Source organism: Oncorhynchus nerka, linkage group LG12 (genome assembly GCF_034236695.1).
Source record: "Oncorhynchus nerka isolate Pitt River linkage group LG12, Oner_Uvic_2.0, whole genome shotgun sequence".
NCBI lineage: Eukaryota > Metazoa > Chordata > Actinopteri > Salmoniformes > Salmonidae > Oncorhynchus > Oncorhynchus nerka.
Window position 1 is genome coordinate 29,280,620 of NC_088407.1, and position 26,981 is coordinate 29,307,600.

The following is a 26,981-nucleotide window of genomic DNA, read 5'->3' on the forward strand; positions in this document are numbered from 1 at the left end:
ATCAGGTTGAATTTGCCCGTGTGCCGGAGTGAGACTTATGGATAGTCATGCCCTCTCTGGCGCACAAAATGACCACTCACCATGCTCTTCTTTCAAGTAATTACTTTTGACTTGGATCATTTAGGTTTGCAATTAATCCAAACAGTGTCAAAAATCCAAGGTAGTCGTGCGTATCGTGTTACTCAGATACCAAAGCATGTAATTACTTTTTGGATTAATAGAATAGTCACTGCTCGGAGTTCAGTGATCGAAAATGGTGATGACAATCTGAAGTCTGATGTGTTCTGATGATTAGGGTCAAAACGATAGAGGTAATATAGGACGTAATGACATCTGATGTGACATACTGTATGTGAAACATAATGATTGATTCATTTATATGCTTTCCATATTGACTGATTGTGTGATTGATTTGATATGCATACCACCACAGACTGATTGTGTGATTGATTTGATATGCATACCACCACAGACTGATTGTGTGATTGATTTGATATGCATACCACCACAGACTGATTGTGTGATTGATTTGATATGCATACCACCACAGACTGATTGTGTGATTGATTTGATATGCATACCACCACAGACTGATTGTGTGATTGATTTGATATGCATACCACCACAGACTGATTGTGTGATTGATTTGATATGCATACCACCACAGACTGATTGTGTGATTGATTTGATATGCATACCACCACAGACTGATTGTGTGATTGATTTGATATGCATACCACCACAGACTGATTGTGTGATTGATTTGATATGCATACCACCACAGACTGATTGTGTTATTGATTTGATATGCATACCACCACAGACTGATTGTGTGATTGATTTGATATGCATACCACCACAGACTGATTGTGTGATTGATTTGATATGCATACCACCACAGACTGATTGTGTGATTGATTTGATATGCATACCACCACAGACTGATTGTGTGATTGATTTGATATGCATACCACCACAGATGCAACATATTGAAATAGGTCTGCATTTTACTAGTAGCAGAATAAAATAATCACACAGACACTACAGTACTAAGAGTGGACAAGGTCAAAGTACATTTCATACTTGTAAATGTGATGTCAACGTCAAACGAGGCTATATAATATGTTCCTGGCCCCGAGATTCCCAAACAGCTTACCCTAAGAGCAGACGAAGCCCTTAACAAGGCCTTTTGTCAAATAGCATGGAAAATCTGTTACAATACCCTCAATGACAGAATCCAAGGTCTCGTGCGAACGCTTTGATATTCGTGGTGAACTTTACTTGACTCGACACGTTCGTTTGATCCTTGCTCCCTCCCACGGTGGTACAATAGATTCAAATGTTTGGGTGTCATTACTGAGGGAGAAAAAAATGTATTTTGGCAGTTGAATATATTGCCTTGCATTAGGTTTTAGGTCTCTCATCTGAGTCCTGTTGACACCACGTAGCTAGTAGGAAATCTGTTCAGTCATTTAGATGGAATATGTCTATTGAGTTTGAAGCTCCCACGGGGCTCTTGTCCTAAACCGTAGCCCTCAGATTTAATAAAACAGGCATTGAGTGGCAAGGTTGTCATACTGAAATGCAAATGTCAGAACATCCAGTTCTATCATTATTTATTAGATTTTACCTGAACTCTGTTCCCAGTATGAGTGTGGGTGGATTGTGAAGTATATGTTTTATTTTTATAAAGAACTCAATGTTTCTAATATATGTGACTAGTTAATATCCAGCATGACAACAACTTATTTTACCAATCAGTATGAACTATAATCTCTGGTAGCTAGTAAAGATCAACAAAGTTAATATTAGGTTTTACTTCTTGCAAAGCGCAATTTGAAATGTTTCTTTATAATCAGCTACTTATTGTACAACCTACTGTATAAGTGGAGCCCAAAAATACATTAAAACAAAAGAGAGAGTCTCCTGAATAGATTCCCTATCACTAGCAGTGCCACAGATGTCTCCCACATGTAGTGGACACCACTCATTTGTGGTTATTTTCTAACTTATTTAATTATTTTCAGGTTGGTAAAGGAAAACAGCTGTTGCCTTAGCCCAACTGCCTGCTAGTTGTGTGTTCCTGTGTCTGTGTTTGACAATACAACATCTCTTGGCACCCTGGACTTGAGCTCAGCGTTCGGTTCACCGGTTCATATGGGTTTGCAAGGGAGGCTGATGAGGCCTGAGCACCTGGAGATCCCACCGCTGACACCAGTGTGCGGGCTGTCATTGACAGTTAATCCAGTCCTGTCACTCTCTCTCTCATGCTAGTTCAAGTATGATGGCAAAGAAAGTGTCTGACAATAAGTAGACTGACAAATGTACCAAATATGTTGTTACTTATGTGTATCACAAGAGATAAAAGATTAGATGAGTCAATAAATGTGGGGGGCAGTTCAGAGAACATAATAACAGTGGGCAAATCTTGTTTGTGGACATGGCCAACAATGTAAAAGCACTTCAATTAGCCCCCCCTTCCTCCAGTGGCTGTGAGCCCACCCCCATAGTCAATTAATTAAATGAGCTGTGTGCCACGAGTAGAGAATCAAGTGCAATGTGTCTGAAACATTTGAAGTGTCACCAGGATAAAGAATGCCGCCAGAGGTTCTAATTCACCAACCTGGACCCCAAATATCCTGTAGCCATCTGTATTCTCAACACGCCCAACACGAGCCTGAGGACGCTGCTGAACACTTATGCCTACCGTCGTCAAAGCTCTTCTTTATTGCTTTTCTTCTTTTCTTGTCTTTCGTCCTCTTCATCCCACTTAACTTAACTATTTTTGGAGCACTTTCTCTAGTGGTTTAGGCCCAGCTTTGTAAGATCACAATAGTTTTAAGAGTTTATGTTTTTTGATTCCCACACATTGGTAAGAGGAAAATAGATTGTTTTAGGTAGAGCAGATAGACGTGTTTTAGGTAGAGCAGATACACGTGTTTTAGGTAGAGCAGATAGACATGTTTTAGGTAGAGCAGAAAGACGTGTTTTAGGTAGAGCTGACATGATTCTAAATGATTGCATTTATACAATGAATGGTTATACAATGAATACCCATCGTTGAGGACATGGATGAGGCAGCTATAGAGTTCTAGTGTGTGTGTGTGTGTGTGTGTGTGTGTGTGTGTGTGTGTGTGTGTGTGTGTTATTTAAATATTTGTTTAATTGAACCTTTATTTAACTAGACAAGTCAGTTGAGAAAAACATTCTTATTTACCCCGGCCAAACCCGGACGACGCTGGGCCAATTGTGCGACGCCCTATGGGACTCCCAATCACGACCGGATGTGATGCAGCGTGTGTGTGTGTGTGTGTGTGTGTGTACATGCATGTCTGTGTGTATGCACCTTAGTAATAGACTGTCTGTTCAGCATTCTTCAGGATCTATCCTTAATTGCCTGTCGTTGCTCCTGCCTGAACATATTGACAAACATAAATCTCACAATGTCGGATGGCGCACGTCCCCAGATTTCTTTCGTCAGACGTCTCAATGAGGAGCTGGATCCGACATAGGGAGCGGCGTCGCAGGCCAGGAACAGACTGAGCAAACATCCAAGATGGATATGTTGACACTTTGTTCTGCATATCTCTATTTAATGATATTATATTTCATTTCCCTGGCAAAGAAAACACCATTACCCAAAGCAGCCAGTCGTAACGAGCCATTCTGCAACAGACTCTAGCCTCCTTGGTGGTATAGTAATTGAATTACCCTGCATATGACACAAAGTTTAAAAGGGTTTTTGTTTGTTTCCTCATATGCCCCACTGTTGAAAATATTTCGTGATGATCCTAGACAACTGATTGGAATCGACATGCATAATAATCTATGTTTTCACCAACGACAGTATGCAAATATACTGCCCTTGGTGATTTACTGTCCCCCCACCCCCCCATAGGATTCAAAGAATTTCAAAACGTTCATCCGACAAAAGGTTTACTGGTGGGCAGCTGTCATTGTTGTGACTATAGACAGCCATATTGAACATTGTATCTGTGGCAAGCAGCTCCATTATGTGCAAATTTCCACTTCCTGATAGAATCTGAAAGTAGACGAATGTGACAGCCTCCCATTACAGAAGCAACTGCAAATCTGTTACAAGACAGAATTTAGCTTAATTTATGACATCCTCCCAGGCCTTAACCAAGATTGACATATACAGTTGAAGTCGGAAGTTTACATACACCTTAGCCAAATACATTTAAACTCAGTTTTTCACAATTCCTGACATTTAATCCTAGTCAAAATTCCCAGTCTTAGGTCAGTTAGGATCACCACTTTATTTTAAGAATGGGAAATGTCAGAATAATAGGAGAGAGAATGATTCATTTCAGATTTTATTTATTTCATCACATTCCCAGTGGGTCATAAGTTTACATACACTCAATTAGTATTTGGTAGCATTGCCTTTAAATTGTTGAACCTGGGTCAAACGTTTCGAGTAGCCTTCCACAAGCTTCCCACAATAAGTTGGGTGAATTTTGGCCCATTTCTCCTGACAGAGCTGGTGTAACTGAGTCAGGTTTGTAGGCCTCCTTGCTCGCACACACTTATTCAGTTCTTCCCACAAATGTTCTATGGGATTGAGGCCAGGGCTTTGTGATGGCCACTCCAATATCTTGACATTGTTGTCATTAAGCCATTTTGCCACAATTTTGGAAGTATGCTTGGGGTCATTGTCCATTTGGAAGACCCATTTGCGACCAAGCTTTAACTTCCTGACTGATGTCTTGAGATGTTGCTTCAATATATCCACTTAATTTTCCCTCCACATGATGCCATCTATTTTGTGAAGTGCACCAGTCCTTCCTGCAGCAAAGCATCCCCACAATATGATGCTGCCACCCCCGTGCTTCACGGTTGGGATGGTGTTCTTCGGCTTGCAAGCCTCCCCCTTTTTCCTCCAAACATAATAATGGTCATTATTGCCAAACAGTTCTATTTTTGTTTCATCGGACCAGAGGACATTTCTCCAAAAGGTACGATCTTTGTCCCCATGTGCAGTTGCAAACCGTAGTCTGGCTTTTTTTATGGCGGTTTTGGAGCAGTGGCTCCTTCCTTGCTGATTGGCCTTTCAGCTTATGGCCATATAGGACTTCAGCATCTTCACAAGGTCCTTTGCTGTTGTTCTGGGATTGATTTGCACTTTTCGCACCAAAGTACGTTCATCTCTAGGAGACAGAACGCGTCTCCTTCTTGAGCGGTATGACGGCTGTGTGGTCCCATGGCGTTTATACTTGGGTACTGTTATTTGTACAGATGAACGTGGTACCTTCAGGCATTTGGAAATTGCTTCCAAGGATGAACCAGACTTGTTGAGGTCTGCAATTTTTTTTCTGAGGTCATGGCTGATTTCCCCATGATGTCAAGCAAAGAGGCAGTGAGTTTGATGGTAGGCATTGAAATACATCCACAGGTGCACCTCCAATTGACTCAAATTATGTCAATTAGCCTATCAGAAGCTTCTAAAGCCATGACATAATTTTCTGGAATTTTCCAAGCTGTTTAAAGGCACAGTCAACTTACTGTATGTAACTTCTGACCCACTGGAATTGCAATACAGTGATTTATAAGTGAAATAATCTGTCTGTAAACAATTGTTGGAAAAAATTACTTGTGTCATGCACAAAGTATATGTCCTAATCGACTTGCCAAAACTATAGTTTCTTAACAAGAAATGTGTGGAGTGGTTGAAAAACGAGATTTAATGACTCCAACCTAAGTGTATATAAACTTCCGACTTCAACTGTAAATCCATCTTTAAACTCAGTTTTAAAGCATTGAAACCATTGGATACACTCAATAGTCTGTGTACAGTTGTTGACCATTCCAATTCCAATTCATATGAAAGCGGTTATCATTTTAATAGAAGGACGGGCAGGTTGAAGAAGGGACAAAGAGGTCAACAGAACTGGATTGAGTGGCCCCTCGGGGCCTGACACAAGGCAGTTGAAAAGGCCCCTCAGCTAGCGCTTGACCCAGTAGTGGCCATGTCCAATCAGATTAGGGGCCTTTGGAAAATTGGACTGTATGCGACTGTGTGCGTTCGGTCAATCAAACAGCCCACAATATTTCACCTCAATAACATTAGTTCACTGACCAAAACACCCAAGGGTCATAATGTGTCCCTATTTGATTAAAGGCAGGCCTATTTTACATAGTTGCAGGGCCTTACATAAAGACCACACTTCATAAGACATATATAACACATCTGTAAGCATGGTAAAAGCACTCAGGGCTGTGCATTCTGTGGATGTTAGCTTGATGCTTGGTGTCATTTAAAAAAGTAACTGGGTTAGCCGCAATTTGCAGGGTTCTCTTCGCAAAGATCAAAAGCCTTTTAAATGATTAGTCTGTTCCGCCTTCAAAAAAATACACTTCAGTCTACCATATTCTAGCTTGTGAACATTATATCGGTCGACTATGACAGTGACAGGAAATGAGAACTATTCATTTGTCATTCTTTGTTGACATTGCAACGTCTGGCTATAAGAAACTAGTTGACTCTTGACTTGCCTTGAGGGACGTCGGGGTCTATCTCTTGATACCTGATAAATATATCACTCAATGCAAGACATCTGTTGAATTTGAAGCTTGTGAAATTGAAACTTTCTTTGTCATACAGCTCCTTGGCCCCAACCATCTCAAAATGACATCTGCCTCTAATTCATATTGAGTGTTTAAGACATCTACTCTTCTGCCCTCTCAGTGTCCTCCTCACACGTTTCACTAGCTCCTGCCAAAGAAAGTGGTTGAAGAGCACTGTATCGCAATGCTCTCCCAATGCCCACTTAAAGAAGCCTAACTGAAATGTTCACTGACATTTCTAGGGCACTGGCAACTTGCGGGGAAAAAAGATCAGACCGTCGCGAGACTCACTAGACTCGCCATCCTCATCGCGTATGATATATAGACAAAGTGGTTGCCTTGCGCTACCGGACGCACCAAGCATTTGACCAAAGAGACTTTGACAGCTATATTTCCCATTGACAATGGAGCGTGTATGCATTAAACTCCTGCACTGAGAGAAATGGAAAAGCCCCCCCGGCTAGAGGCTGCATGCTGGAACATGTGGAGAGAAAAAAGGCACTTCATATATCAACTGTCAGATGCTTTGGAGATGCTTCTTTTGGCCCCGGCAGTGGCATTAGGGTGAAATCCGCATGAAAACCGGCATTATTACACTCTGTGTAAGCAAAGCAGGCGTTTTCATTGTATTTCGTGTATAGCTTACTGTAGCTAGATGAGAAAATGGCTAATATTGCAGGTCTATGGTTGTCATGCAGGTCATGAAAATATTATGGATACGTTATACAGTGAAAGTGGCTGAGTTGGGTTTTAGCAGGTGTGTCTGGTAGTAGGAGCAACATAGAGAGCATCCAAAGATAGCTAGTGTTAAGGTTCAGTATTTGTACCATACTCCCACTCTCTCACTAGCACCATGGGCCCCATAGCTCAACGACTGCCAAACTACAGTCACCCAGGGAGTCCAGTGCTTATTTCCTCTGCCCTCTACTTCACCATATGCAGCACGAGGGTCACAGGGACACTTATTTTCACTGGTGCGTGTGTGTGTGTGTGTGTGTGTGTGTGTGTGTGCATGCATGCGTGTGTGGATTTGGCACAAGGAGAATTTTGCTGACATTAGCATTTTAGCGATAGCCAAGAATAGTTGTTCGAGGGACCCCTTGATGCCAATTTAGAAGCTGAAATCAGTCCATAATATATTCACACTCTTCCCTCCTTGATTTAAGTTGGCAAAAGGTGATGATTCTTTCACAAGGCTTGCCCAGGAATTCCATATTTCCATATTCATAATTTGAAAGTCAGACAAGACACTGGAATGCCAAACATTCCCATTCACTTTCTACTCTAAGGCTCTTCTATAGTAAATGTGAATGAAATCCATCATGACAAATGTAAATGCCAGGGGTCAGAGACAGTGTGCGGAGGGAGATGATTAAGTGGCCTTTCAGTGCTTACTTACTGATCCGGGGTCAGCTTGTCGGGGCCACGGCGCGACACCATAACAACCACTTGTTTAATCACCTTATTAATTTGCCCATCAGATCCGTAAAGACACCGCCAGTAGCCGATTAATCTCCTAATTTGATTTAGCCGGCCTCAATTCATCATAAGCGACTGCTTCCATACGCAATCAATACAGTCCCCTTAGCACCTCTGGAATTCCTCAAAAGATTTGCAGCAGTGAGGGTGTCAAGAGAGTCATGGCAGAGAAAATGTCTGCCCAGGCCAAAGGGCCGAACACCAATCACCATGCTATATGTACTATGTATAGATCAGCAGGGCACACTCTGAAAACAATAGTTAGAATGTCCCCGGGACGTCACAAAATGGTCGCCTAAAGTCGTCATAATGTTGTGTCATGGTCCCCTGAAGGTTTTTTCTAGTTCCCAGTTGGACCCAGGAAATTCCCCAAATACGTCTTTCATGGGACGTTGTGTCATGGTCCCCAGGAAATGTTGTCTAGTTCCTGGTTTGTCCCAGGGACGTCTCCAAAGACTTTTTCAGGACTTTCTTGGGGTGTTGTGTCATGGTCCCTGAAGTTCCCCTGAACGTTTTTGGGACGTTGCGTCCTGGACCTCTGAGTTTTTTTTTCTAGTTCTTGGTTCGTCACAGGGACATCACCTGATGGATGCAAAGAACCCCCCCCCAAAAAAAAAATATGTTTTACCCAGGGCACGTGCACCCTAGTTTCATAACACATCACCCCTTGTTACTGTTGCCAAGCCCGTCAAGGCCCCGATCGGTGAACCGCTGATCCACTCCCACCTCTTTGTCAATGCTAGGGACACCCACACACAGTGCTTTTACCATACAGTGTTTTCAACTTACAGTACATATTTGACACACTTTGAAATACATGATTACAGTCTGTATGTTTATTCATTCAGTAATGTCATTACCTGTGATTTTTAACTCACAACCTCTTGGTTCACGGCATTCTGATCTTGACTGATTTCTCCTGAAGGCCTATTCCTACACTTTGCACTTCAAAGTCAATTTCAGCTGTTAAAAATACTGAAGACAAACTATTATATTTGGAGTAACATTAAAACAGAATAATATGCCTCACCAACATTAGACAACTACGTTGAAAACCACAGGAGGCTGCTGAAGGGAGAATGGCTCATAATAATGGCCTGAACAGAGCAAATGGAATGGCATCAAACACCTGGAAACCATGTGTTTCATGTATTTCATACCATTCCACTTATAGCTCCCCAGTCATTACCATGAGCCGGTTCTACCCAATTAAGATGCCAACAACCTCCTGTATTGAAAACCCAATCTCAGTTTGATGAAATAAGTCAACTAAATCAATGAGAGAATAGTCAAATTAGCTGATAACTACACTGAACAAAAATGTAAACATGCAACATGCAACAATTTCAAATATTTGACTGAGTAACAGTTCATAGAAACAGATCAGTCAATTGAAATAAATGTATTAGGCCCTAATCTATGGATTTCACCTGACTGGGAATACAGATATACATCTGTTGGTCACAGATACTGTACCTTAAAAATAAGGTATGGGAGTGGATCAAAACATCTGTGATTGTGGCCTGTGGAATGTTGTTTCACTCCTCTTCAATGGCTGTGTGAAGTTGCTGGATATTGGCAGGAACTGGAACACACTGTCGTAAACGTCATTCCAGAGCTTCCCAAACATGCTAAATTAGTGACATGTCTGGTGAATTCTGGGACATTTTCAGCTTCCAGGAATTGTGCACAGGTCCTTGCGACCTTGGACCGTGCATTATCATGCTGAAACATGAGGTGATGGTGGCTTATGAATGGCACGACAATGGGCCTCAGGATCTCATCACTCTCAGTGCATTCAAATTGCCATTGATAAAATGCAATTGTGTTCATTGCCCGAAGCTTGTGCCTGTCCATGCCACCTTTGGGCACTCTGTTCACAACGTTGACATAATGCTGTCTGCCATCTGCCCGGTACAGTTGAAACCAGGATTCATCCGTGAAGAGCACACTTCTCCAGCGTCCCAGTGGTCATTGAAGGTAGGCATTTGCCCACTGGAGTCGGTTACGATGCCGAACTGCAGTCAGGTCAAGACCCTTGTGAGGACGACGAGCATGCAGATGAGCTTCCCTTAGACGGTTTCTGACAGTTTGTGCAGAGGTTATTCGGTTGTGCAAACCCACAGTATCATCAGCTGTCCGGGTGGCTGGTCTCAGACGTTGTGGAGGTCCTGGGCTGGCATGGTTACACGTGGTCTGCGGTTATGATGCCGGTTGGACTTACCCTATTGCCAAATTCGCTAAAATGACGTTGGAGGTGGATTACAGCTCCGGTGGACATTCCTGCAGTCAGCATGCCAATTGCGCTCTCTCTCAAAACTTGATAATTTTTTGGTGTGACAAAACTGCACATTTTAGAGTGGCCTTTTATTGTCCCCAGCACAAGGTGCATGAAACATGGGACCAACTATTTACATGTTGTGTTTATATTTTTGTTCAGTATAAATAGAAGTGCAGATGGCAGTGTTTTGCTAAGTGCAGAGATGTATTGTTGGTAATGAATGTGTAAGGACTTTTGAAATCTGACAAACTTTGTGGCACTGCGTCCCGTAAATCCAGAGGTTGTGAGTTCATATCCCAGGTGGGTTCATATTGAAAAGTTAGTACTAGGTGATCATGTCAAATGTAAGATTATTTTGTCATTGATGAAAGATTTTTACACTATTTTAGCTGAACAGCGTACCACTTACCTTAAAACCCCCACACCATTGCATTACTTATAATGGTTTGGGACACCTGGGACCATCACATGATGGTTTCGGACACCATGGGAACAACGTCCAAAGAATGTCCTAAAAACATCCTTGGGGACGTCCCCAGTACAAACCGGGAACTAGACAAAATCTCTAGGGGACCATGACTCAATGTCCCAAGAACATTCAGGGGACCTTCAGGGGACAATGACACAACGTCCCAAAAATGTTTCTAAAACGTCCCCTGGACAAACCGGGAACATCAAAAAGGTCCCCTAGAGAACGTCCCCTCGGGACCATCACGCATTGTCCTAAGGATTAGTAACATGAATGTCCTGAGAATGTCTTAAAAAGGTCCTGACATGACCCTCAGTGACATACTGGGAACATACAGGGAACTAGCTAAAGCTCCCCCAGAGAGCATTCCCTTGGGACTCTCACGCAACATTAGAATGTTCTCAGAACGTCAGTGGGATAACGTCTCGCCAAAACTCTTAAGGGACCTAATAGGAACGCCAAATGTCCTCAGGACCTCCCCTGTTTGCTGGGCACTGCCTTTGTGGCATTTTATATTATATCCCCCTTCGTACGGAAAAGCCAAGACCATTGTGTAGTTCTCTCATCCACTGCATTTGCATTTTCCAAGCATGTGTCTATTACTTTAGTTTGCCAGCCCTCGTTATTTCGCCACATTGGAGAGTTAATCATTGTAGGCACATGGCCTGTTTATTTATGAGTGGTTGCCTATTCCATTCCAGCAGTGTATGTTAAACACCCTCCAACAATGTGGCTCTCCAAGTCCATTATCCTTTCCTGCAGAATTAATCCTGATAAATGTTTGACTATTCCCTCTCTAGCAAATGCTGCAAATGCATTAGCATAGATTTTTGAAAGATGGGGGCGGCTGTTTTTTTTCTCGGATACATGTCTTCCTTCAACAGTACCTTGGTTTAAGACATCGGGCTGTCTCTAAGAGTTCTACAGACATCAGATTAGAAATGCCATCACACTGACAAGTGTGGCGCAGAGAACATGAGGCTAAAGACAATAACAGGGATGATTAGAGATGGGAGCATTACAAAAGACTCCAGTAGCTTGGGTCCGCCATTTTATTTGCGAAGGTATTTTCCCCCCTTTTTTTCCTGTTTGCGTTTGCCGGATCGGGCCACCTTCTCCAGTGGACCGAGTCAGAATCCTCCCCACTCTCGCCGTAGGGCAAAAGCGGCATCGCTGCTCACTCGAGGGGAAAGGGAACAGCTGTGCGCCTGACAGCTGGAGCAGTCATGACATCCCGTCACTGAATATCAGGCATGGCCTCGGACGCCTCGCCACCATCAACGGAGTAGGGGTCCTTTCACAACCTGGCTGAGACACAAGCTTTAGCCTCCAACTGAGAGCTGAAATAGCAGATTTACATTTTTTGTCGCTTTCATAGCGATAATGCGAGAGGTAATGAGTTTCTCCACGGTCCGTGGCCCATATAATAGTCCCCCATTTGCCTTCCCATACAAGTCCAAAGCAAATTAGATAATGTTATGTTCATGAAATATGAGTGGTGATAAAAGCTAGAGACCACTGTTTGTCTTTGGTGATTCATTTACCCGCCGTATATCTTGATTTTATAGCTGGCATAATTTCTTATAGCCTGAGTTGAGTGTTTGATAGATTATTCACTGCAGGTGTGGGTATCTCCCAGAAAGAGCTATACATCTCACTGATATTTTAAATAAATCATAACTTCAGATATTTGAACTTTTATGTGATATCTAGTGCTAGTTGCAATCTTTAGTGCTACATGTTTTAGAGTCTTCGATGAACACAAAACTGCCCATATTACTCTGTCCCCATACTTCGTTGTCATCTGAGCTACTGTTTTTTCCAGACAAGTCTCACATTGCAAACATTACAAATTGCAATTTGAAATATGGGTTTTGGTGAGGACCGATTGCTCATGCGAAAGAAGAAAAAAACAGCAACAAATAAACAATTTCAGTATGCTATGCAAATGAGCATAATCACCTTTAGCACCAGACCCTATTTTAATTGCACTTTAATTTCCTGAATAAATGCCTCTATTCAGATGAGCGGCTGCAGCGTGCCCCTGTAGAGTAGGATATGTGGGAGCACTATAGGTACAGATAATTACAAGGTTTTCATGGACTCTTGATTATATGAGGTACCCAACTCCCAGGAGTATAAAATACACTTTCATAGAGTGACGGATGAAAGTATTCCATAGGTGTGACAGGGGTGGATGGTGGCAATGCACAAGAGTAAAGGAAGCGTAGGACAGACATGAATTCAGTTTAGAATAGGGGCTTGAGAGGTTTACTTGGTCTGAAAGGGAGGAAGCTGCAGTTTCTCCATCAGACATCTTGATTGGACATAAAGTATTGCATAAATGTTAAGCATAGCCCCCTATTGAAAATGTTTCCCATTCCCTGTCTAGTTCATTTTATGATTACATACTGCTTATCATGGTGCCACAGACATGGTTATGAGCATGAATACTTCACGGAAGCCCAAAATCATTGGTTAGCACTTAGCAGAAACATGACGTTGTTTTAGTTCATTAACACCAACTGTTGAAGTGAACAACACATGTTTTCTATTTCATTATGACAGTAAATCCATTAAAAAGGTCTTAACTTTAGTTGCGTTAGACGTCAGCACGTATCCACCAAGAGTTCACATCATCCCATTTCCCTTTTAAGTCGTCCATATGACACAATTAAAGTTGTTCTAAGCCCACATTAAATGTTTTACATGCTCTATGTTTCCATGATGTCAATGGGACACATTTCCTGTTGGGGAGAACTTTCGAAATTATATAATTGTTTTACATCTCGAGGAACCAGTGAGGTTGAAGACATGAGTTGAGACTAAGGCGATGAATAGACTTTTCTTCGCCGGGCTGAAGATTGAGCGGTGTTCTCAACATCGGAGCAGCATATGCTTGGGTAGCAGCTTGCTTCGGTCTCAGATGTTCCTTAACAGTTGATTTCATCAAGTTGCGCTTCTTGTTTTGCCGCTTTGGTTGTGCTAATTATTTCTCGGCTCGTTCCGCCCGGGTGATTCACCATTCGGACTTGATAGAGCCCCCACGATTTGCGGCCCAGCTGTGTAACACATCGATTCCTGAACGCCATTAGATGTTGTGAAATTGGGAGTGAAAGCCCAGATGAGCGCCCCCCCCCCACACACACACATGTGTTTTGCCAAATAAGCTTTTTGCTGAGGAAAATTCCCTGGGAGTTCCAGTCACACTGCTAAAATGTTGGTGCATTAATGGTTTCCTTACCTGGTAAATAATATCTGAAAAACATCTTCCATTGTACCTGATTAGCATTCCATAAACAAGACCTGTGTCTCCACTGTGTTTCAAAATTCTTCCTATACTTCTATTTAGTCCGCAAAACACAATCCATGCCAATAGTCATAGTAGTAGACAACAGTCTAATACCAATATGGATCCCAGAACACAACACAACGGGAAAGATCAGTGCATTTGTATTGCCTGTCACAGTGAATTTATCTAACCCACTTTTCTTCCCTTTTTTTCTATAGTACGGATATCCACTGCTCGCCATTGTTGTTCTATGTAACGTGAAATTGATGTGAGCTTTCAGAAAATACAGTACTGGAGCAGTATAACAACGTTATATTCCTGTAACATTTGCTTCCTGTTTTTCTCAGAATTGTGTGAGTTTGCCCATTTCTGTCAGAGATGTCAGTCAGAAACTCCTGGGGGAATTTGTCAGTGCTCTGATATTTTGATATGTTTGTCTCAAACCACCAGCATTTTTCCAAGCCCTTGAGCAAAGATAACACTTTGGGAACACCAATGAATCTGAGCACATAGAGCACACGGAGAATAAAAAGAGCTGGCTGTTTCATAATTCCAGAGTTGCCTATTGAGGTTAAAAGAGTTTTGCGCTTGACTGGGCACATTTGCATGTTTGCCTCACTCTGGACCAGTGGAGAATGAGGGTTATATCTCCTGTGATGTGCAGCAGTGAGAATGTGCAGCAGTATTCACTGAACCTGAGGTCCTCCACTGATCTTAGTATGAACCTATTCCATAACAGCAGGATGAGTCTACTCACTCAAAACCCTACACATGCAAAAACAGAACGTCTCACACATGACCCAGCACAAGTGTATTATACACACGCGCACACAGGCACTCGTGCACACACACACACACACACACACACAGACACACTCACACACATTTTGTATCTAGTAGAATCATACATGCAACTTGTATCAATCATAATTCATGATCATACCTCAACATATACATTGTCGGGACCAATTAGAATGTTTATCTAAGGAGAGTGCATGTGGTCATCCAGCATATTCCATTCTTGTTTGTGTTTGTTTCCGTTTCCTATTGTACACTTTGTATTTGCATTCATGCTGGTAGGTTCTTGCCACTGCTCTTTCCATTCACCAATTAACATGCACGATCAGTACCACACAACTTTGAGAAAAACAGCCACCAGAGGCATGCACATTACCCCAAAGGACCGTGCCCTCATTTGTTATTCCTGAGCTAGTCTCCCAATCCACGCTGGCAAGGTGAAATCTTCTTGGTATTTCTCCTGTTTACATATTAACAAATGCATAACTTTCCCCATGGCCCCAGTGCAGCCTTCTAAATGGTCAAAATGGTGTAACCAAGTGTGACGCATGGTGAGTAAAGGGCACCTGAAGCTGGAGTGTACCTCTGGATGATCCATGATGATTCATGAACACACAGTATAATTACTGCTCCCGGCTGAATGAGCCATGAGCCAACAGAGACCTACTGACCTTGGAGAGTGGTAGCAAGTAAAGAGAAAGGCCAGTGTCGAGCTGTGACATGTTTTGCCATTGAGGAGTGGACCCAAAAGCTCTAAAAAGGGCATTATATGCCAGCTAATTTCACCCCCATTCAATGGCAATGTACAGCACTGCACACAAAATTACCTCAAGGCTCACCAATAACTATTGTTAGATAACCTGTACGTGGATTCATGAAGGAGGCCATAATCCCAGTTGAATGATTGGCAGTGCTGTGGAACTTACATCCCCTGGGCCTGCATCACATTATGGAAAAAGGTTCGGTATCCATACTTGTCGTTTTGTCTTCAACATTCATAGTTTGGATTTATTATTCAATATGGCTAAATAGGGAAACAATTTCCCAAACAATTTCTCCCAAACAATGTAGAAACAGTATTTTCCTATGGCAAAGTAACTCGCGCCAACTGCTCAATTTGGCCATGTAACGCAACGCAAGCAGAATGTCTGTTTCCATAACTTTAGCTAAGCTTGGGCATGTTGTATTGTCAAAGCCTATTAGATGCACCTGGGGAGAATCTGCTGGCAAGGCCCTGTGCCACAGATAGATATTGATGAATAAATACAGTTCATGCCAACTTTCACTGTACAGATGTTGCCCTGGTTTTCCCTCCCTCACCAAGCAGCATCTGTTATTATGTTCTCAGATAGACGGGAAATACAATGAGAACTAGGGTTGCAAAATTCCAGGTACATTTCCCAAAATTCCCAGCTTCAGAAGGAAATAAGCAGGAAACATGGAAAAACCTGTGAATCTTGGGAAAGTTAACAGAATTTTGCAAGCAACCCTAATGACAACAGTTTATTAAGTCTCTGTATCAGCAACATACTGTACTATCGTTAACAAATACCATTTGTTATGGTGAATGAGTAATTCGATTTCCAAGGTGAATGTATATCTATGATCCAATATTAATGTTAGGCATCCACAAACATGTGGGCAAGGTCTTCAGGGTATCCTTGAGGGCACCGGCTCCGAACCTTGGACACGGGTAGACATGCCCACATTGCCCAGTGCCTATTAAATGATAATAAAACAAATGCCAGGATAGTGAATATCACTTTACCAATAGAGACCTAGCTACCTTTCACAATTACACTGGAATCAGCATAGATATTCAAAGTTAAACGACGCTCCATACTAAATGAGCTCAAACACTCCACAAAATCCTCCACACTAATCCTCCACACTCCAAGGGAATCCCTCACATGATGAAGCCGTACGCAAACACAATTAGAAGCAGTTAATTGAATGTCTATCCCGAGCGACCCCATCCTTGGACTAGCTGAACAGGAGTCTCCATTACCGTTCCAACTGTGACATTGGTGCTGTTTCAGTATCACCTCCCAGATCCACCTTCCCCTGAGATCGGCGATCTTAAGATTTTCCACATATTGGATGAATGACTGCAACAGATTATAGACCCATGTTAGCCTCAATCAGTGAAGCGAGTCCAAGTAGGCAAGAGTCAGCCAAAGTTTGTACCTGTCCTAATTGATTTTACAAGCCAGCTTAGGCTCTAAATGCTGATTTTCCTTGGGAGATTTGCAATTCAAAGGGTTTAATGATGTTTTGTGGAGCGCCGGTTGGATATTCACATACATGGGAGAACAGATAGAACTGGAGTTGAATAAGCACCAGGCAGTCACTGCATGGGACATTTAGAATTATTCTTAAACTTACTTGCAGTCTGACTTGCATAAAGTATACAGCAACACATGCACCTCTACACACTGATGCTGCATTTACACAGGGAGCCCAATTCTGATATTTTGCCCAATTATTGGCAGAATAGACGATCTGATTGGTTAAAAGACCAATTAGTGGATAAAGGCAGAATTAGGCTGCCTGTGTAAACTCAGCTTGATTTGCTTACAGTAAAAATACTGAGCCATTCAAGGATCAGGAAATTGTTTATGCACAGTTTGTTGTGATATAATATCTGAAATAGATATATTTGAAACATGTCATTAGGGCCCAATTTGGCCCAATAGAAGACTTGGAATGATGATAGATGGCCCGTAACAATACACTGAGTATACCAAACATTAGGAACACCTTCCTATTATTGAGTTGCACCCATCCTCCCACACACCTTTTGCCCTCAATTTGAGCATGAAAAACCGAGCAGGGTTGCAAGTTCTTGACACAAACCACCTACTACCATACCCTGTTCAAAGGCACTTAAATAGTTTGTCTTGCCCATTCACCCTCTGAATGGCATACATACACAATCCATGTCTCAACTGTCTCAAGGCTTAAAATCCTTCTTTAACCTGTTTCCTCCCCTTCATCTACACTGATTGAAGTGGATTTAACAGGTGACATCAATACGGGATCATAGCTTTCACCTGGATTCACCTGGTCAGTCTGTCATGGAAAGAGCAGGTGTTCTTATTGTTTTGTACACTCAGTGTATTTCAGATCAATACAATATCTATAGCCCTGTAATGAGGAGACAATGAACAGTTTAATTCCCTTTTCCAACCAAAACCATACTGATACCATACAAACCAACACCATACTGATACCATACCAACCAAAACCATACTGATACCATATCAACCAACACCATGCAGATACCATACCAACCAACACCATACTGATACCATACAAACCAACACCATACTGATACCATACAAACCAACACCATACTGATACCATATCAACCAACACCATACTGATACCATATCAACCAACACCATACTGATACCATATCAACCAACACCATGCAGATACCATACCAACCAACACCATAATGATACCATACCAACCAACACCATACTGATACCATACAAACCAACACCATACTGATACCATACCAACCAACACCATACTGATACCATACAAACCAACACCATACTGATACCCTACCAACCAACACCATAATGATACCATACCAACCAACACCATACTGATACCATACCAACCAACACCATACTGATACCATATAAACCAACACCATACTGATACCATACCAACCAACACCATACTGATACCATACCAACCAACACCATACTGATACCATACAAACCAACACCATACTGATACCATACCAACCAACACCATACTAATACCATACAAACCAACACCATACTGATACCCTACCAACCAACACCATACTGATACCATACAAACCAACACCATACTGATACCATACAAACCAACACCATACTGATACCATATCAACCAACACCATACTGATACCATATCAACCAACACCATACTGATACCATATCAACCAACACCATGCAGATACCATACCAACCAACACCATAATGATACCATACCAACCAACACCATACTGATACCATACAAACCAACACCATACTGATACCATACCAACCAACACCATACTGATACCATACAAACCAACACCATACTGATACCCTACCAACCAACACCATAATGATACCATACCAACCAACACCATACTGATACCATACCAACCAACACCATACTGATACCATATAAACCAACACCATACTGATACCATACCAACCAACACCATACTGATACCATACCAACCAACACCATACTGATACCATACAAACCAACACCATACTGATACCATACCAACCAACACCATACTAATACCATACAAACCAACACCATACTGATACCCTACCAACCAACACCATACTGATACCATACCAACCAACACCATACTGATACCATACAAACCAACACCATACTGATACCATACAAACCAACACCATACTAATACCATACCAACCAACACCATACTGATACCATATCAACCAACACCATACTGATACCATACCAACCAACACCATACTGATACCATACAAACCAACACCATACTGATACCATACAAACCAACACCATACTGATACCCTACCAACCAACACCATACTGATACCATACCAACCAACACCATACTGATACCATATCAACCAACACCATACTGATACCATACAAACCAACACCATACTAATACCTTATCAACCAACATCATACTGATACCATATCAACCAACATCATACTGATACCATATCAACCAACACCATGCTGATACCATACAAACCAACACCATGCTGATACCATACCAAACAACACCATGCTGATACCATACCAACCAACACCATACTGATACCATATCAACCAACTCCATACTGATACCATGGCAAACAACACCATAGTGATACCATACAAACCAACACCATTCTGATACCATATCAACCAACACCATACTGATACCATAGCAAACAACACCATAGTGATACCATACAAACCAACACCATTCTGATACCATATCAACCAACACCATTCTGATACCATACAAACCAACACCATTCTGATACCATACAAACCAACACCATACTGATACCATATCAACCAACACCATTCTGATACCATACAAACCAACACCATTCTGATACCATACAAACCAACACCATACTGATACCATATCAACCAACACCATTCTGATACCATACAAACCAACACCATTCTGATACCATACAAACCAACACCATTCTGATACCATATCAACCAACACCATTCTGATACCATATCAACCAACACCATTCTGATACCATACAAACCAACACCATTCTGATACCATACAAACCAACACCATTCTGATTTGACATACATAGAGTAATCCCACAGTGAACATTGCGTAGCCCTCTGAGGACTATGGGCAGACACCATGGTCAGACAGCACTATTATATTTTTGTTGTTGTAGACATTTCCAAGATGTAGTTTGGAAACTATAACAAGACTGGTTCTCTTGGAACCATCTTCCAAGCAGCCTGACCATGAAGACCAAGGTCTAAGGTAAAAGATAAATGTAACTTCAGAAAATGAAGTAATGCATACCGAACCGAATCAAATAAACATGACATGTAGAGATGTGTAGTATGGGCAAAATAAAGATGTATATTATTGCATTCACATCATCTGCAATAAGGTCGAAATGCCACATGGCCTGAGCTGAAGTGATTCCTTCCTTGTTTGAAATGAGAGGAGATTTGGCTCGTTAGCTCTGATTTGTTGCCATGTTAAACCACTTGCTTATTTCCGTGCTGCATTTTCATTAGCCTTTGTTTCTTATGCAGTTATTTTTACGAATGAGGAAGGCTGAAACCAAAAGTGAAGGACACAAAAAGGTTATTTGCTGGCTAATAAAATTTCTCCAAAGGAAACATTTTGGTTTTTATTTATTTATTTTTTATTTCACCTTTATTTAACCAGGTAAGCAAGTTGAGAACAAGTTCTCAATTACAATTGCGACCTGGCCAAGATAAAGCAAAGCAGTTCAACACATACAACGACACAGAGTTACACATGGAGTAAAACAAACATACAGTCAATAATACAGTAAAAAAAAAAAAAAAAAAAAAAACAAGTCTATATACAATGTGAGCAAATTAGGTGAGAAGGGAGGTAAAGGCAAAAAAGGCCATGGTGGCAAAGTAAATACAATATAGCAAGTAAAACACTGGAATGGTAGTTTTGCAATGGAAGAATGTGCAAAGTAGAAATAAAAATAATGGGGTGCAAAGGAGCAAAATAAATAAATAAATTAAATACAGTTGGGAAAGAGGTAGTTGTTTGGGCTAAATTATAGGTGGGCTATGTACAGGTGCAGTAATCTGTAAGATGCTCTGACAGTTTATGCCGCATGTGTATCTTTGGAATTAATTTAACCAAAATATGGATAACCTCTTGGCTGCATTGAGTTTAGAATATAGTTGTGAGACAACGCCTATCTATATTAGAAAGATATAGCAACTAGTTGGATAAGAATTGCATACGTTATAATCAAAACAGATTGTACGTACATTGATGTGTGAAATGTGGTGGCTGCTGTCTTTCCAATAGAATCACAACATCTGTTTTCATTGGTTTGGACTTTCATGGGATGATGGCAGGAATCAGACAGCATATATGCAGCTTCATAAGCTTAGCCAGGCAGAAAACAGATTGTGGAGGGAGATGGGTTGGGGGTGTGGGTAGGTACTGTGAAAATGATGTGTCACTCAGTCACAAGGCATAGAGACTGTTGCCAGACTGCGGCTGAGCTCTGACCCAGAACTGTAGTCATGTGATAAGCTTTTAGCTTTTTCTACCTTCCACCATAATCAATACCTGTCGCTAATCATGAGCCTGTCGCTAATCATGCTTCACTATTACAATGGGGCAAAGGAAGTTCATTCCATCCATTTACAGATCGCCTGTCTTCCATTTCGCCTACCAGTAAAAGAGATTCTGCAAGGGGGTAAAAGCACCTTACGGTATTCTGCTGGAAAGAGAACACAGTGAAAGGAAGTTCTCATGCCAAGATGGGGAGCACGACCCCCCATGACTCAAAGAATAAGTTATTCAACAGAAGAGGGGAACTACTCCCTTCAGGCGACTATACAGACACAATCTTGTCAGAATTTCTGAACCAGTGCTTTTCAGTATATATAATTTCCAGTTGACTGAGTTTGCTTTCTCCAACATAGTCGACACAACTGGGAAACAAATGTGGAAAAATAGCCAAAAAAAGAGAAAGCATGGGCTGGTGATTTACTGTTTTTCTCATTGCAACATGGTACAGCAGGTGCTCTGACATCCTGTTTTCAGAAAATACCCAGAGTGCTTTGAATGAGCACCTTGGACGCCCTGGCTAGAACTTTAATCACGGATCTAGTGTACAATTAAATGGCTCTTCCTCGGGGCCAAAATTCCTGAGAGGTGGCCATTTTATCCATTATGTATTATAGATGTTGATAAAATGAAATGCTTATGTACTGCTTATGAATGTGGACTGCATGGGTTATAAATGGTTAATGAGGTCCTTATGTACCTTCTGGAACAATTCATCTGGGGGATTACAACAAGTGGGGATGGGTCTAATCTATGAACAGTAGCTGTGATTCCGTTCTAGACAAAATACTTAACAACCATTAACTTCCCTAGCTCAATGGGATCTGTCCCCAATGCCAGATCCCTCCAGGCAATTTAATCACTGGAGCTTGAATCCCCATCATGTTGATAGACCCAATCATTCCTCCTCCAGTCTATGCAAAGTAAGCGTTATCCCAGGTGGGAAGCCGTGACATCAAGCCAACTGGATCTGCTGTCTATTCGGTCCTATGTGGCTATCAACAAAAATGTTGCAAGACCTTATACAAAGGGGTGACAACACAATGGGCTAAAACCGTTTGCATATAGTAGGAGGCAACGCTACACAATGGTTGTGACAGGTCCAGGAACAGCAGCCGAAGACAGCTTGTCTCCTCTATCTATTGCCAGTGCATGGACTGTAGAGCAATTCTGTAAACTTACAATCCATGCTCCTAAATGGATTCCATGGGAAGAAACATCCCTCTTAGTGCCAGTGTTTTGAGATCATTAACTATTACCATAGTAATATTATGTCAGATTTTTACAGAATGCTAAGGACATCAACCTGTGTTTGAATCAGAGGGAAAATAACAAAAATGCCATGACACCTTTATCACCACATGATGCAGCCTGACAACGGCATCATGTATAGCCCCTGAGATACTTGGAGACAACAGAGACTGGTATAGCTCCCAAAGACTAGCTCCGTCTGTGAATCCTCATTACCAGGGAAGTATCCTATTGACTTCACCTGTCGATGCACTCGAACCACCAAACACAAGTCTAGACCAATGTAGCCTCCAGAAATGTTCGAAACACATTCCCACTTTTTAATATGTTACAGTAGTAACCTCAGCCCTGTTTTTACACCCTCTATCCTGATTTGCCCTTCAATGCGGGTGAAAAATGTCCACAGACATTTTATTATTTTGAAAACATGTGGATTGGACACCGGAGACCAGATGGACCATCCTGAAAACAGCGCTGGTGGCCAGTTGTTTCATTTCACAATGTAGCAGATCTGGCAGGCATCAATCTGTTTTGTTGCCTTCAATAAGGGACACTGGGGAAAATACCAGTTGGAGAGATTTCTCATTTGCCGGGGATATTTTCGACAAAGACATATGGAGCGGCAAACTGCACAGCAGCAGGCAGCCCAGCCTGGATCCTGAGCTGTTTTGCTGCGACATTTGTAGACACACACACCCTCTCTCAAACACAAGCATCTAATTTTCTCGGACACACTAACACTTTTTTTTCTCTCACTCTCTCTCTCTCTTTCTTTCTCTCACCCTTTATCTCACTCTCTCTCATTCTCTATTTTTCTCTCACTCTTTATCTATCTTGCCCTCTCTCTCTCTCTCTCTCTCTCTCTCTCTCTCTCTCTCTCTCTCTCTCTCTCTCTCTCTCTCTCTCTCTCTCTCTCTCTCTCTCTCTCTCTCTCTCTCTCTCTCTATCACACACACACACACACTGGCAGAGCAGGCCAAATCAGCATGAGGCAAACAGCAAATCCCAGAAAAGGAAATGAACAAGATACATGCATCTTTGGTTGGAGTGCACTGAAAGGGCAGGAGGCATTTCCCTTGTTTTGAAAGCGTTTGCAAAGGATTACATCAGTACCTGTATCCATTTCATCATGCATTTTGTCTTCACTACTGGCATGAGCTGATTTTATCCTCTCTCAAATACACTTTTCTCAGTTGCTTGGATGCTACATGAATAGGTTGTCATTGAAAAAAATAGACAAATAAACCACATGAATGAAGAATTATCAAGGCTTAAAACATTCACAGAATCGCCATTCTGTAAACCTGAAAGCACAACATGTGCGGAGTTGTCATGTATCACGAATTACAAAAGCATTTTCATTTTCTCTTTGAGTTACAAAAATCTATATCTTTGACTGAGTCTGCATGGGGAAAATAGTTGTTCACCTTCAGTCCATTTTCAACAGGAGGGAAACCAACATGCCTTTCAAAGTTTTCTTGGCTTGAGCAGACTCCCTGTCTGGCTCTCTGGCAGCTGGAATGATAGCCAGCCCTGTGGAATGGCAGCTGTTGAAGGCTTTTTAAATTGCACCCGGGTTGATGGGTGATTGTCAGGAGGGCACGGCCGGAGGAGTTTTCAAAAGATCGAGAGAGAGAAAGAAAGAAAGAGAGGAAAAGAGGGATAGAGGGATAGAGGGGAAGGAAAGAGGAGGAGGTAGAAGGGTGGCATGATCTCCCACCGAAGGACACTGACCCTGAACCCAAGGTCTGTGGTTTGGCAGAGTCTCAAAATCGGGAATTATTGGTAAGGAGGAAAAACCCAGAAACCATTGAGAAACCGAAAGAGTTAGTTGGGTGTGGTGGGAGAGGAATTGACTTCAATGTGGGGAATAAATAAATAAATAATCATCATCGCTGTTCGGCGGTTTCATGATATCATATTTCCTGAGTTTGTTTACATACAGTTAATAATATCACTCTCTGCACGCTGAGCAGTTGTCAGAAATACAAATGGTAGTGTCAGAATTGTGGACCATTCTTCTTCTCCCAGCAGTTACATGCAGTCTTTGTGTCATCAAATTGTGTCATTCTTATTCATTACAATAGCTGATAAGCACTGCTCGGAGTCATCAAATAAGCTTTGCTGAAACTGTCCCACGCAGACGATGATCGTTGGAACGGAGTTACATTTTAAGGCATTTACACCATGTTTTGCCTATTTTTGAGGAAACAAAGAGTACTATTGTCTTAGTTTAAGCTTCGCCGGTTTTAATTCTCTCCCTCTCTCTCTCTCTCTCTCTCTCTCTCTCTCTCTCTCTTGTTCTGCCTTTGGTGGTGCTGCTGTGCAACAGATGGGATTTTTAAGGAGGTCGTCAAGTGTTTATTTCCCTGGTCGATACATGTGCTACTTTCATTATATGTAGATATTAAAGACAAACTAGGATCTGCGGGGTGCCGTCAAGCCGCAGCTGGATTGGTATTGTGTTTATTTAAGACATTAGGCTAACCTGGTGTTGTGATTCTGTTTAATGTGTTGCTTCCAATGTGACCTTCTGGATCCTGTTTTGTTATTTTTTTTATTATTATTATTTTTTTCAATGAGACCTGGCTAAGAAGGCAGCAACAATCAATGCATTACATAATTGAAACATACAACAATACAATACAACAACATGATCCAGCCTAAAAAAGGCATTTACACTCCTCTGTAACAGAGTCTCCCATCAATAGTTTACATTTATTCAGTGGCACTAACATATCTAGATGAAGCATGGACTGTAGATTATTCCATTCAGTGGCACTAACATATCTAGATGAAGCATGGACTGTGGATTATTCCATGAGTCTGGTGCACAAGTATAGAAGGCAGTCTTGCCTAATACTGTGAATGTCCTGGGGACATTAAGTAGCATCCACCTAGCAGACCGGGTATGGTAACTGCTGGTGGTGAAGGAGACCAGACTACAGTGGTAAAGAGGGAGTTTACCCAAAAGGGCTTTGTAGATTAACACATACAAATGTATCTTTCTGTGCTTATACAGTGAGGCCCAACCTACCATTTGGTACAATGTGCAATGGTGGGCTACTCAAAATAATATATCCCTTTCAGTTTGGTACTGTTAAGCATACCACACTGCTGGCTTGCCACAGAAGCAGAGCAGGGTCGGTCCTGGTTGGTCCTAGTCGGTCTCTGGATGGGAGACCAGATCCTGCTGGAGATAGTGTTGGAGGGCCAGTAGGAGGCTGTCTTTCCTCTAGCCTGAAATGTAAAAAATGACAATGCCCCAGGGCAGTGCCCTGTGTAGGGTGCCATCTTTCAGCTGGGTCATTCAATGGGTGTCCTGACTCTCTGTGGTCACTAAAAGATCCCATAGGAGTAGGGTTGTTAAGCCTGGTATTCCAGTTAAATTCCCAATCTGGCCCTCATACCATCATGGCCCCCTTATCATCCCCAGCTTCCAATTGGCTCATTCATCCCCCCTCCTTTCCCCTGTAACTATTCCCCAGGTCGTTGCTGTAAATGAGAATGTGGTCAGTCAACTTACCTGGTAAAATAAGGGTTAAATAAAGATTGTGTCAATACTATGTCACACTATAATTTCAACCCTGATCTGTCTGGAATTTAAATCGCATTGAACTACATTTCTGACACTGTTGAATTAAACAGTGTGCCATATATCATTAAATTAAGTCAGTCAACCATATATTCTGAAATACATTGTGTTATTTTATTTGGACAGCCATTGTAGAAAATTCAGTCGACTTGTTGCTCTAGTATGATCCTGGAGGGGTTTTACTCAATGATATTCAGTAGTGGTGTTGCATATGGTGAAAACTGATAGCCGTTCTGTAGCAGAAAGGAAACATTTTGTGACAGTGGATGAGAGTCATGTCAGACTGGCACACAGAGGCGTTATGCCCATAGGGGGCGCAGGGGCACGTGCAACCTCAGATTTCTCTGTAATACTACCAGCCACCTAACAATTGTATGAAGTTGGCTTTAGCCCAGATAGGTTCCC

At 41.8% G+C, this 26,981-nt stretch overlaps 1 long non-coding RNA gene across 1 annotated transcript in view; it reads left to right on the forward strand.

The window, feature by feature from the left end:
• LOC135574315 (uncharacterized) overlaps positions 1 to 26,981 on the forward strand; it is a 127,239-nt gene that overhangs the window by 88,327 nt on the left and 11,931 nt on the right. The gene's annotated exons all lie outside the window — the stretch shown is intronic.